This window comes from Columba livia, chromosome 8 (assembly GCF_036013475.1).
Source record: "Columba livia isolate bColLiv1 breed racing homer chromosome 8, bColLiv1.pat.W.v2, whole genome shotgun sequence".
Taxonomy (NCBI): domain Eukaryota; kingdom Metazoa; phylum Chordata; class Aves; order Columbiformes; family Columbidae; genus Columba; species Columba livia.
Window position 1 is genome coordinate 10,487,601 of NC_088609.1, and position 12,576 is coordinate 10,500,176.

Here is a 12,576-nt window from a genome sequence, read left to right on the forward strand (position 1 = left end):
TTTGCAGCACTCCCAGGTAACAGAATTTTGAGTCAGTTAAGAAACGAACTGACTTAGGGCTACTGCTTTCATTTCTACAAATTGCTGTATGAAAGTCACAGTAAGGATTTGCAAAGATGAACTGCACATTAAGAGGATATATGACTGACTATGGCCCTACCCAATCATTAAATTACCACCTAGCTACATGAGTCCCCAATGCAAAAACAGTACAGAGGAGTTCTAAAACTCTTGTTTTTCATGATTACATTGCTGAAAAGCTAAAGAGCACCCATATTCCTGTAGTAAAACAGCAGTATGAAATGCCTAGATGGATTCTACAGCGGGGATTATGCTCCCTGCAAAATTTAAAGCAATGTATCAACATCTTTCTTTCAGTTTGGAAAATATAACCATTAAAAAAAAAAAGTATCAGCTTTTTGTCTTGTTATCAGGCCCCAGTAGAGAGATCAAAGGATCCCACATTACACAATTAACAGAGTAGAGTATTTTCTTGGGGCCTTTAGTCCAACCATATACTCACCTGCAATTTTTGTGCAGTTTAATATACATGCAATTACCTTCTACAAATATAATAAACATTCCTGTTAACTAAATGGAGCCAAATTACTTCTAACTTTAATTGCTGATGGACAAAATGTTAAGTTTGGATCAGAAATTAAACACTTGGATACCCTTATATTTCATCAGAGATTAATGTCTACCTACAGCACATGAATTCCACATAAACCTGAAGTAACTGCAGCACTAGGCCAGCTGATAAATCTCACACACACACCAAGAAGTCTACACATGTCCAACACAGTCAGCCTCTTATCTATTTTTTTTAATTAATCCAAATTCTTATATAAAAAGGACAAGCCTTTCTACTATTCATTTTTACCTGAACAAGATGCAATAAATATCTATATATTGCCTAATGTTTCATGATTACCATAGACCATTACACTACCAAATTACTTCTAGGTTTAGAGGCTGCCTTTATGCAGCTAATTTCTCAACAAAAGCTTAATTGTTCCTGAGGCAGAAGCTACACACAGCCATGAGAATTACCCTACAAATAGCAAGCCTTTGCTATTGCAAAGGTTTATTAATTCTGGATGCAGAATTACATGCTAAGAACCGAACAGATTACAAGGCGAAAAAAAAACCCACCTTCCCAGCAGGCTGGAAGCAGCACCCCAGATTTCTGCATCCCATTCTTCAAGCATCAATGCCATTACCTGACATTAACAGGTAAGTGTTTATGTGCTGTTTTGGTATCAGCTGCATCCCAAGAAAACATGGAGCGCAAACAATGAAAGCACATAAATACGCAAATAAAACAATCCTTTCCCACATTCAGCCTACACAAGTATTTTTAACGAGGTCAAGAAAAGTAAGGTACATCCTCCTACATCTATAAGCAGATACTGAGTAAGTTATAGGAAATAAATTCTCTTTCTTGAAACCTCCGTAGATATCCTTCCAAGGGGCCTCCAGAAACAAGGTGGTACCACTCTGCAGGACACAGGAACCACAGATTCCTTATTATCCTTATGAAAGAGCCTCTCAGGAGGACCTGGCACTGCTGCCACCACCGCTTATTTGTGCCAACGTTCTTCAAGGACACCCAAACACCCTGCAGAGACGAGCATCTGTCGTTAAGCAGATATACAACAGGAAAACCACAGCAGCAGGTAGAGTGGATAAACTCATCCTTCCTGCTAGCAAATAAGCTCAGGATTTGGGGAAAGCCCTAACCACACAACGTGCCAACGGTGGAGCTGTCAGGGCAGGGAAGAAGAAGAGACCAGGGATGAAGGGACCAGGGACAATGAAGGGACCAGGGACAATGAAGGGACCAGGGACAATGAAGGGACCAGGGACAATGAAGGGACCAGGGACTCGGCTGCCACCAGCTCTCCATCCGTGGGCTTCCAGATCCCTTCCCCCAGAGCTGACTCACTCCCGTCATACATTTTAAACCCGAGCTTCCCAGTTACTATAACAACTTAATGGATTTCTTCTTGATGTTATTAATTACATTCGGTTTAATCTGTTCACAGAGGATTTTGGGGGAGGCACGGTATGATAGCTCCTCTTCTCCTTTTAAAAGGCTTTTACATCCCTAAGTTGCTCCAACACTCAGGTGCTCTCTCCATAAACCTCCTTCCACTGAGATAAGGAAACGCTCGTATTCCTTCCTTTGAGAACTCAGAACAGAAGGAAATGGTTTTTCCCTGAAATCAAATAAGGTGCCCAAAATAAATCTGTGAAAAGATGTGCCCTCAGCTGGTTTCCTACAGTAAACACGGTGTACAGAACAGCATGTAACCTGGCTGAAACTGGCATTTCTAATACATCCCAGCAGAGAAAGACTGAGCACTTTGCAAGCAAAGCCACTGAGAGCCCAAGCACAGCAGCAGGCAGAATCTAATTTATTATGTCTCCATTTCGCAGCCGCAGGGTAGGAGCCGGCAGAGCTCTGCTGCTGGGAACGGCAGAAAAACGCAAGAAACTCGAGGCAAATGTCAAGGTCCGGCGGCGTTGCAGCCTGCAGGATCAGCCCCCTTCATTTGCACTTGTCTCAGCTTCGGACACAGAGATCGCAAGTGCCACCTCTACCCAACGGCACAGAAAAAGGGACACGGTTTAGTGCCAGAGTTAGGTTATGGTTGGACTCAATGATCCTGAGAGTCTCTTCCAATCAAAGTGATTCTATAAAAGCAAAACTTTGCTTCCCTTGGCAGTGCAGAGGGACGGGGAGGACAGGCAAGCATCTCCAGCCCAGCAGGGACAGAGGAGACGTTCCTGCTCCACTCACGATCAAACAGCACCGACCCCCTGCTACGTCAGACCTGCACAGCATTCAAATAACGTAGAAAAGCTCCAAACACCAAATTCCTTCCGCTTCCGAAGGACGGTGGGACCGCGGCACGCCGTAGGATGACAGCCAGCCGTCTGGAGGGTGACAGGCTGGAAAAACGTAAAATCAGTGAATCGAGATCTGTCAAGGGACACTTGCAGCATGTTGGTGTTCAGTATATATCGCTTTATATTTTTATAAAGCTTTTATCCTTGGGTAGATGTTAGCTGTTGGCTCTTTTCCTTCCTCCACAGCCCGGAACAAGGGGACCCACCAAATCACATCCCTCCTGGCTGAGCGAACCCGTGGGGACAGCCTGGGTGTCCTTACAAATCACTGCAGGTCCCTGCGATAGAGCTTTTGGCAGATTCCCAGTTAATAAATGAAAATTACAATATCACCTTACACACTTAATTTTGCAAATCCTCTACTCCTTACTTGAAGAAAAAGAAGCCCTACTTCAGAAGGCCAAACCATACGTATGGGGACAACTGGGCGCAGTGGAGAACCTGAACTTGGACAGCCCAGACAGCTCGGGACTGAAGCATCCCCGCTGCCTTCTCCATTTAGATTTTTCCATTTGAGCTGCAGAGTGCAGAACTGTGTTCAGCTGCAGAACCAGAGCCGCACAGCGCTCGGGATAATTTTAACCCCACAGACATATGGAGAACGCGCCTTTCACCCTCCTCTGCAGTAAAAGCAAAGATGAGCTGATCCCACAGGCTTCCAACACGGGAAAAAAAAATAATCTCCTCCAGATATTTTATATATTAAAAAACATGGAAGCTATGATAATGTTGTTTATATTTACAGTGTAAAAACATGCACTACATTTTAGTCACCAAGTATGCAGTGATAAATGCAAGAACACAGAGGAAACGATTTTATGCTGCTGGCAAATTTATTTCTATTTCAAACAACTAATTTCTATGAATTTAATTACTCTGATTATAAAGTAGACTTGTTAGACACCTACAAGTACCATTTTAAATTCTATCATTGTAACCATACTTAAAAAAATACTGAAGGTATATGCATGAAGTAAAAGCCAGTATGAAGCCAGGTGTTCCACTTGACTGCACTTCACAGCACTAATCCAGGTGCAGCTTGTTTGCTCCCAAACACACAATATCAATAATGAAAACCAAAATAGGTTTGGTTTCCTGAAAAGCATAAGCTTTCCTAAAGAAAATCTGTTTTATACAACCACAAAGAGCAGTGAAAAACAAATTCAATGCTCTGTGACTGTCCAGCCTCCTCCATGCGAGTGAACTTTAAATGTTGTGCCTGGACCCAGCAGCTCTGAGGAATGGATTTCCATTTCAGCTCGCCGTCTCCTTACTGGTTTTACATTGCTATACTAGAAAGAAAGTGCTGGCACCCACCAACACACAGGTCTTTGATCCATTAGGCAGTCACAAGACCAACCAAATAAAGAAGCAATTAGACATCTCTGCAGAGTCAAATGGAAAAAGCCAACAGCTACTCCACGGATTGCACTGTATTGCAGTCTGATCCTACAGCGCTTCATGGGAAGGGAGAAGGGTATTTTGTCTTGTGGGCCGGTTGCAAGTGCTTTCTCTAATGCATTCAACCCCAGCATGGAAAAGGAGCTTCCTAAAATATAAGAGTGCTAAAGGAGGAACATCGGTACCGCTACCACAAGGTGAAGCAGAAGAGGAGAACGTGCTGGTGACGAGGCATGTGGGAGCAGAAACCATCCCACGGAGAAGATTCCACGGGAAGATGTCGACTGCTTGCTCCTTGTCTTACAAATAAAACAATGGTGCTTACCAAAAACAAACAAACAAACAAAAGCAGCTGGCATAAATTCCTCCTGGTAATAAGAACAACGAGCAAACTCCACAACGGCCATACCTCGGGTCAAAGAAAAACCAAGAAAAACCCACCAAAGATTTCCACTGTGCACAAAGTGAACAGGATCTTGCTTAGGGCTAAGTTGCTATTTTTTATCATAAAGCTTCTCTGTTTTTACACAAATCTAAACAAGGACTTTACCTTTTGCTTACCAAGTGCTTCTGAACTTCTACTACACATAACTGAATTGAGGAATTAATTTCATTACAATTACGTCACACGGCAGGAGTCTTGCACCAGAACAGTACTAGTCTTGTAGAGATTAACCAGTCTTGCAGACTAGTACTAGTACAACCTATTTTTTTACAGTGATAGTGGAAGGATGGAAACAAGGAACGATGGTAAAGAAGGTCTCTTTCTACTTCCTTCTAGTTCACTACTTGCCTGTGGCCTGATTATTTTTCCTTTTCTAAAAATATATGTTTTTCTGTGATTATGCCAATGGGCTTCAGGAGAAAACTAAGCATCAGGGAAACAAGTATTTATTTTTATAGTTCTTACGCCTGACTTCATTTGAACGTTGCCTTCTTCTTGCCTTTTGGAGAAAAGGCATTGAGAATCTTCAATTTATATTTGAATTGATTCATCAGTCACCCACACGCAGCTTGGGAAAAAAAAAGTGGTCCTGTAGCTCCTCCAAAAATTAAAGAAATCAATAAAAATGAATGAAAAACGAGAAAAAGCACACAGGCCCAATTAAAATATGGACACATGGCAAATAACACATCAAACCGTATAGGCAGGGGATTTCAGGATAGCAAAACATTATGCACATACTGAAAGGAAATTAAAAGCCCAGAATGGGGAAAAAAAGAAGATCAGCAGCTTTGTAAAAGTGCCAGGGTTCTAATCATCCAGCTTACCCAAGTATTTCTCTCTTGTTAACGGTTTTCATCCAAAGGTCTGTAAGTTACATATATACATAATGCATTAGGCAAGTGCAGAGAAGAGGGGTGGTAATAGAAATTTCTGGCTGAATTCTAGAAAGGAAACACAAAATGGAGGCAAATAAAGGAGAGGAAAAAATAAAATAAAGGCATATTTGCTTTTCCCAAGCTCCCCAGAGAAGCTTCCAGCACTTTGACAGATGACAATGCTGGGATGGGTCTCCTGCTCTCCTGTGAGGATCCCAAAGAGTTTTCTCCCATGGGAAGAGAAGCACTTCTAGAAGCGGTGATCAGAACCCAAGCTCTCAAAACAACCCTTAACATCCTGCTCCCAAATGCTCTTTGCCTCCCGCCCGAGAACGGCAACCCTTATCATGAACTCAAAACACCGCCAGCCGTCCTCCATCGAAAAATGGAGAATCTCACCCAATTTCAGTGACAATTCTCCAAGCTGATGCCTACAGTGATTGCAAATGTTCCACGTAGACACCTTTCCTTCAAGTGGAAGGACCAAAGCGGCAGAGGTAGGTTTGGGAGATGTGTGATTAGCATTCCCGAGAACACGATCTGCTTTGAGCAGAACCCCATCAAACGGAGCAGCTTCACCCTGGAGGTTTCCATATGCTTTGTACTTATTTTCTCCGCAAGAGCTCTTGTGAGGTTGGATCATTTTCTGTATCTTATTTGGGCTTGCAGCTTCAGAAATGGTAACTGCCGAGGATTAATCATTGCGGTTTCCTCTCTTCCTGAAGTTCCTGCTTTCACTATTTATAAGCACTCTTGAGAGCGCCCCTGTTGCAAGGAGCTCCGCTCCAGATTTATCCTTCACATTTAACAAGTGCTCTGGCAATTTCAGGAGGATTTTTTCCTTTGTGGTATGCAGCCTATCGCTTCCTCAAGCAATTACTGAATTACAAAAGCATGAATGAAACAAAAATCAATCGCAAGAATTTATTTTTCAATCTGAGCATAGTACCGTTCCTTCACTCAATGCTCTGAAGTAGTTTTTCACTTGGTGACCATCTTTGGCAGGCAGAAAGCACTAAATCCACATCAATTTGCATGACTCTGATGTTAAGCTTTGGTTAGCAACAAGAAGGTTAGAGAAGGTTCTCTCCCATCAAGGGAAACTTCTCCTCTTTTTTCTTGAGATGTCATAGTTTACATCCCAAAAGCGGTCCTTACATGTCAGTGAGAGAACACTGCAGCTCCGACAGCTCCCAGACTTCTTGTATGCTGCAGACAGTCACTTTATTTGGACTCATTTCCAGAAAAAAAACACTGTTTCTTGTGTGTGTCAGTGGCACCTGAGTTCACTCAGGACCCCAGGCAAAAACAAAAATGAAAATATCATGGTTATTTATTCCAGCAAAGCAAAGGGTCAACTTCTTGTTTACAAGTTTAGAAGCCCTGTTACAAAAGAAAAACATCTAAAAGAATACTGAGGAGAAAATCCTGGCATTAAGCTCTCTCTCTAGCTACCTTTTGCAGCCTCCCTGAGGTATCTTTGTCTGTAAAAAGCACAAAACCACCTCAGTAGGATATTGTCTATCAAATGTTGCCCACAGGTCGGGTTTATTTCTGGGTTTAGCTGAGCTGAGATGATTCCTCTTCCAGACAGGACTTACAAAGCCATGTGGCCTCAGCTTGTTAGCTGCTCCCCACTCTTGCCCAGCTCTCTGGAGTCTTCAAGACTAGATTGTTTCTTTGAATTTATTTTACATGACCTCTCTTTCCCCTTTTCCCCCCTCCCACTTCTTCACTTGCAGAACAGAGCTTCTGCCCTGTGCCTTCTTTTACAACATACGCCGTGAATACCCTGTGCAAAATAATTCTTTCATCGCAAACATCACACCAACAATCCCTGTCCTAGTTTGTGCAAGTTGAAAAGTATTTGATTAAAAAAAGGTATTAGTACCTGCTGCTTGGTGACCCTTTTAGTCAACCTTTTTTTTACCTGTTATGTATTAACTTTAGTCATTCTCATTGTGCTGCTGCTCGCTAACACTTCGTGCTCAGAAGGCAGACATTCTACCACAAATAGCTGCCGTTCCCTGCAAAATAATTAGGTCAAAAGTAGGGTATTATCAGCTGTGCTGCAAATAATTAGAGGGCAAATGAGTACATATTAACTGTTTAGCAGCTGCGTCAGGTCAGTTCAATGTTCTCAACAGGCGGCTGTTTGCAAATGAAGGGTATATTTTGGGAAATGACATTCAAAGTATTTCTCAAAAATGTCACGTAATAGTTTGCATGCTTATGCTCCCATTGAAACATAGCCTGGACCTCCAACTTAACACCGAAGGGCTGAGGTTTTCCATCCTCTTCTAGGTACTCATGACAAAGAAAACAAAGAGCACATCAGTCACTTCAACTTCTCTGGCTTCTACTGCTTCTCTGTTATCAGAAACTCATTTAACATAGGATAAAGCACATCCTACACTGAAATACTGGTATTTCATCAGATTAACTAGAGCCCACAGGAAAAGAGAACTTGGTGAAGTCACAGAGGCTTTCAACCACCTGAGTAGCAAAGGTTCTCTGAATTAACTGGCGTTGCACTTACAAAAAGAAACTTAAAGACTCAGTCACCTTAGTGCTTCCATTTTCAGCTAATAGAATGCAAAGAGAGGGGGAAAATACCTCCGCAGAGTAATAACAAGGATTTAAAGTCTTCAATAACATAAAAATTTGTGAAGCTTGCAGCTCCTTTTCATCAAGTTCCTTTCTCCTGTAAGTGCCCAGACAGGACACTTCTCGGGCTCTACCTTCCCTGTTTCCAAATCCAAGCTCAGAAACTCAACCCTGGCCCTATCTATGGCTTTAACCACCACCTCATCAAGACTCGAAATCCTTCAAGGCATTTCCCCCTGTTAGTATCAGCCCTTGTTGGTGTTACAGAAAGAAACAGCCATCAATCCACAGCTTGCCAACCCCTAACCGTCATTTTAGTCACATTACTACATGTAGCATTTCTACACCTACACACATGACAGATCTTATCCCTTTTCCAGAGGCTTTTTAAGCCACATTGCACCAAACTCTCAGCTACTTCCACCCCACCAGAATCTACTGTAACTTCAGCCAAACCAACAGTAACTCCAGATCACCCACCCACGGCATCCTGAGCCCAAACGCCAAATCCAAACCAGCCTCATTTCACTGTCCCACAGCCCATCATAAACCATTTGTTTGCACTACCACCAACTTGGATCCGTCTCTCAACTCTTTAACAATTTAACAGTAAAGATGTTCAGCCCATAAGTTACCAAGCTTTACAATTCTACCTCAAATAAGCTATCATTTTTCCTTTATAAAATAATTCACTCTACACGATATATTTGGCATACACTGTCCCAATTCCCACCCTACATTTTCAGTACCACCAAGATTGCCCTTATTCGTTCCAGGCTCTGAATCTGTGCAAGAGCCCTTCAGGTCACACATTGTGGTTTCATGGCTCCTCTATCAACAGCAAGGAACTCTGGCTGACCCATGGAAATGTATTATCAGTGTCCTACCCACACCTGGTAACATCTTCCCTCATGATGGGACATCTCTTTCCTCCTTTCTCTGCATTCTGGCCACCTCTCAAAGGTGAAAGCCACGGCAGAGGTTGGAGGAGGTGGCCAAATGCCACCACAAAAAACTATCCAGACCATGACACAGCTTTTGGTTCCACTTGTCTCCTTGTTCCCCATCCCCAAAATCTATGTAACGCCATTTGCTTGGCTTCCAAAGAGGAGAGAACACGCAGGAAAGGGAGATGGATGGAGGAGAGGAGAGAAATCCCACAAACCACACACACAAAAACCCACACAGACAGAAAAGGGAGAAACAAAGACAACTGCAGGGGAATTTTCTGGATCTTCTTCCCCTGACTTATTAATAAAATAAACGAAGAATACTGTTATGTGCACGAACATGAGAAAGCACCCAAGTCAGAGCACATATGTGCACTTACAGAATTATGCTTTTTAAGCATGTGAATAGCCACAGATCTAATCCACCATCATCCACTAATCTATTTTCTCATCACCGACAGTAACGCCAGATGCTTCAACAGAAAGTGCAAGAAATTCCACCGCAGGCAGATGCAGAATAATCTGCTCTCCTAGAAAGTTTCCTCCAAGCTTTATTTCTCAGAGACGGGCTTAGGCTATACAGGATAAACATTTCTATTTTTTCTACAGCTCCCCTAAATTGTCTTCTCAGTAGTAGAAAGTTTTGCATACTTCTGGATATTTCTGTGATTTACAGCAATTATTTTGGATCTAGCCAAGTTCTGTGCTTCAAGAACACTCTGCCAAATAGTCTTTCAGTCTAATTATACATCTAATGAAAAAAAAAAAAATTAACAGTCTGGAAATTTTCAATTTCACTGCATCCTATTTGTTCTTATATTGTACGACCAGGAAAAAGGCTCTTAACTTACCTTCCTCATACCATTCATCATTCTCTCTCTAATATTTTAACCCAAATAAGTGATATGCTCTTAAACTATTTGAGATTGAATGGCATGTAGAGCTTACAAACATAATGTATTCATGTATGTTTTTAGCAACCAATGTGATACTATCAACTCGCTCTTTTTTTGTAAAAACCGATTTTTAAAGCTGAAAACTATTTTCCTAATTAAAGAAACTCAGCTCATATGTTTTACCTAAAACAGCTAAATAACCATTGCTCTGCATTGCCTGAAACCAAAACATTGCAGCAGCAAGAATCTGAAAGTGAGGCTGACAAATTATTTTAATTCTCTAAACTAAGAGAAATACAAGGCAAAAAAACCCACAGAGCATGAGTAATAACACAAGATTAATATCCTTTTGCTTTAGAAGCAATATTTAATGTATGTAGACACACATTCATTCACAGTAGCCTTGAAGTTTAGGGGAGTTCTTTCACATCGTCATTCGTTCTACGCCTTTCTAATAGTTTTTTTCCCATCTGCTAAAGCTATATTTATCCTACTGCCATAATTATACAATTTAATTTACTAATGGAACTAGTGTAAAGACTTCAATTTCTGCATAATAAGCACTTAATTTAAACAAACAAAGGCGTCTCTGTGCACCATTTTGTCACTATTTTCTCAATAGGTAAGAACCACTGGAATAGCTTGTCCCACGTGGATTTCTCCAGTTTACCCACTGTTTGGGTAAAACAAATCATCCCAACTGGCCCAACTTGTCGGCACTTAAAACTGACATTTTAGGGTGGATTTTACAGATCTATCTGTTTTGAATATGGAAATTCAAGACAGTTGATTTTAATGACTTTTTGAACAAGACTACTGTTCACAGACTCCATTAGTCAGCTTATCTAAGTCAGACTCTTGAATCAGGATTTGATTGCTGAATAAGTAGAAGCCTCCATGTGAGTTGGAAAGAGCTGGGAAGCAAGTACAGGTGTGGCTGGGGAAGAACAGGAGGGTTTGGGACAAAAAGCTGCCAGAACTGGGCAGAGAGTTGACTTCCCTTGAATTTTTGCAGCCAGATGCAAATTCACCCTGAGCATGTTTTTGGAAGAAGCAGCCAACAAGGCTGAATCTCATGTTTTACTTCAGGTTGACATCTAAGCATTATATTACAAAGGGTTTAATGGAATCTAAAATGTCCAAAGGTGACAATAAAGTAAGACACAGGTGTACCAGGAACACCTATGATTCCATATTAAAATAGATAAGATGACAAGACAAACAGATTATTACAGTGAATAATCTGCTATATGCAGCCAGTATACTTAATAGTGTAGCAGAAGAGCACCCTTTGTACTCAAGAGCTTTAGAGTCTAGATTATTTATAAATCAGAGATTTGTTTACAATCTGGCCACCATCTCTGGAGCCAGCAGTGAGGGACACAGCACACAAGCGTCTCTCTCAAAGTGGTACAAAAAGTTCTCCATTTCCTTGGATTTAAAACATGTAAATGCAATTATTCCACTTATTCACTGCCACTTCCTCTGGACATGAGAATTTCAGAGGAAAAAGAATAAAAAGCGTGGTATAAATTCTGCTGTTAAGATAATTTAGAAATCTATCAGGAATTCAGGTGACGTCTTGGGGTATTTTCTATTGCAGCAGATGCTGAGCATCACACAAAACAACCCCGTACCTCCATGGCCCCGTTCCAGCCCGACAAACCTACAGCAAACTGGTTGTTGTGTATTAAAGCGGATTTATCAGCCTTCACCCAACATGGTAAAAGGAGCCCCCCTCTCTGCTCAGCCTCCAGATCCTCCCTAAAGTCACAACTCCCACCAGGCACCAAACTGAGAAAAGGAGAACCAGGAAAAACAAACTGACTCAAACCACATGTTAGCGAACGTGATGCATAGCAGTAAAGCCTGGGAGAGAAAATGTCACAGAGAAATTAATGCGGGGAGGGCTGACCCCACAAGATGCAATGAGGACATGGGGCTGCAGATGAGTTTGGGGTACAGCAATGTGAGGGGGCGGGCGGGTACAGCATCCCCAGCACCGTGCAGGGATGATATGGCTCCTGGACACACGTTTAAGTGAAATGCAATGCTGTGACAAGACAGTCTTCACAGGTTCAACAGAAAATGAGTAATTCCAACAGAAACTTGGAAAAAAAGCAAGAAAATATTTTTTAAAAAATAACAATTAATACAACAATCGTCCCTCTTTGGAAAATCAAAACTTTTTTTTTTTAACTATCGGTTCTTAACGCCATGTGATTCAATATGGCAAAACTTACCGAAACCACCGAAACAACCCACTAGTGACTAAGATGTTTTCCCCCATCCAACCTGCTGCGCGCAGGTGGCGATGCCGCGCACCCCGGGCACCCCACGGGTCCCAGCCCCGCGGGACCGCCGAGCCCCCCGGGACCCCGAACCCTCCGGGCCCCGCGGGCAGACCGGCGGCCCCCGCCCCGTCCCCCAGCGCCCGGGGCTGGCGGAGCCGCGGCCCGGGGCAAGCAAGCGGCGGCGAGACG

At 42.3% G+C, this 12,576-nt stretch overlaps 1 protein-coding gene across 1 annotated transcript in view; it reads right to left on the bottom strand.

The window, feature by feature from the left end:
• Nucleotides 1–12,576, bottom strand: part of PDE4B (phosphodiesterase 4B) — a 201,867-nt gene that overhangs the window by 188,873 nt on the left and 418 nt on the right. The gene's annotated exons all lie outside the window — the stretch shown is intronic.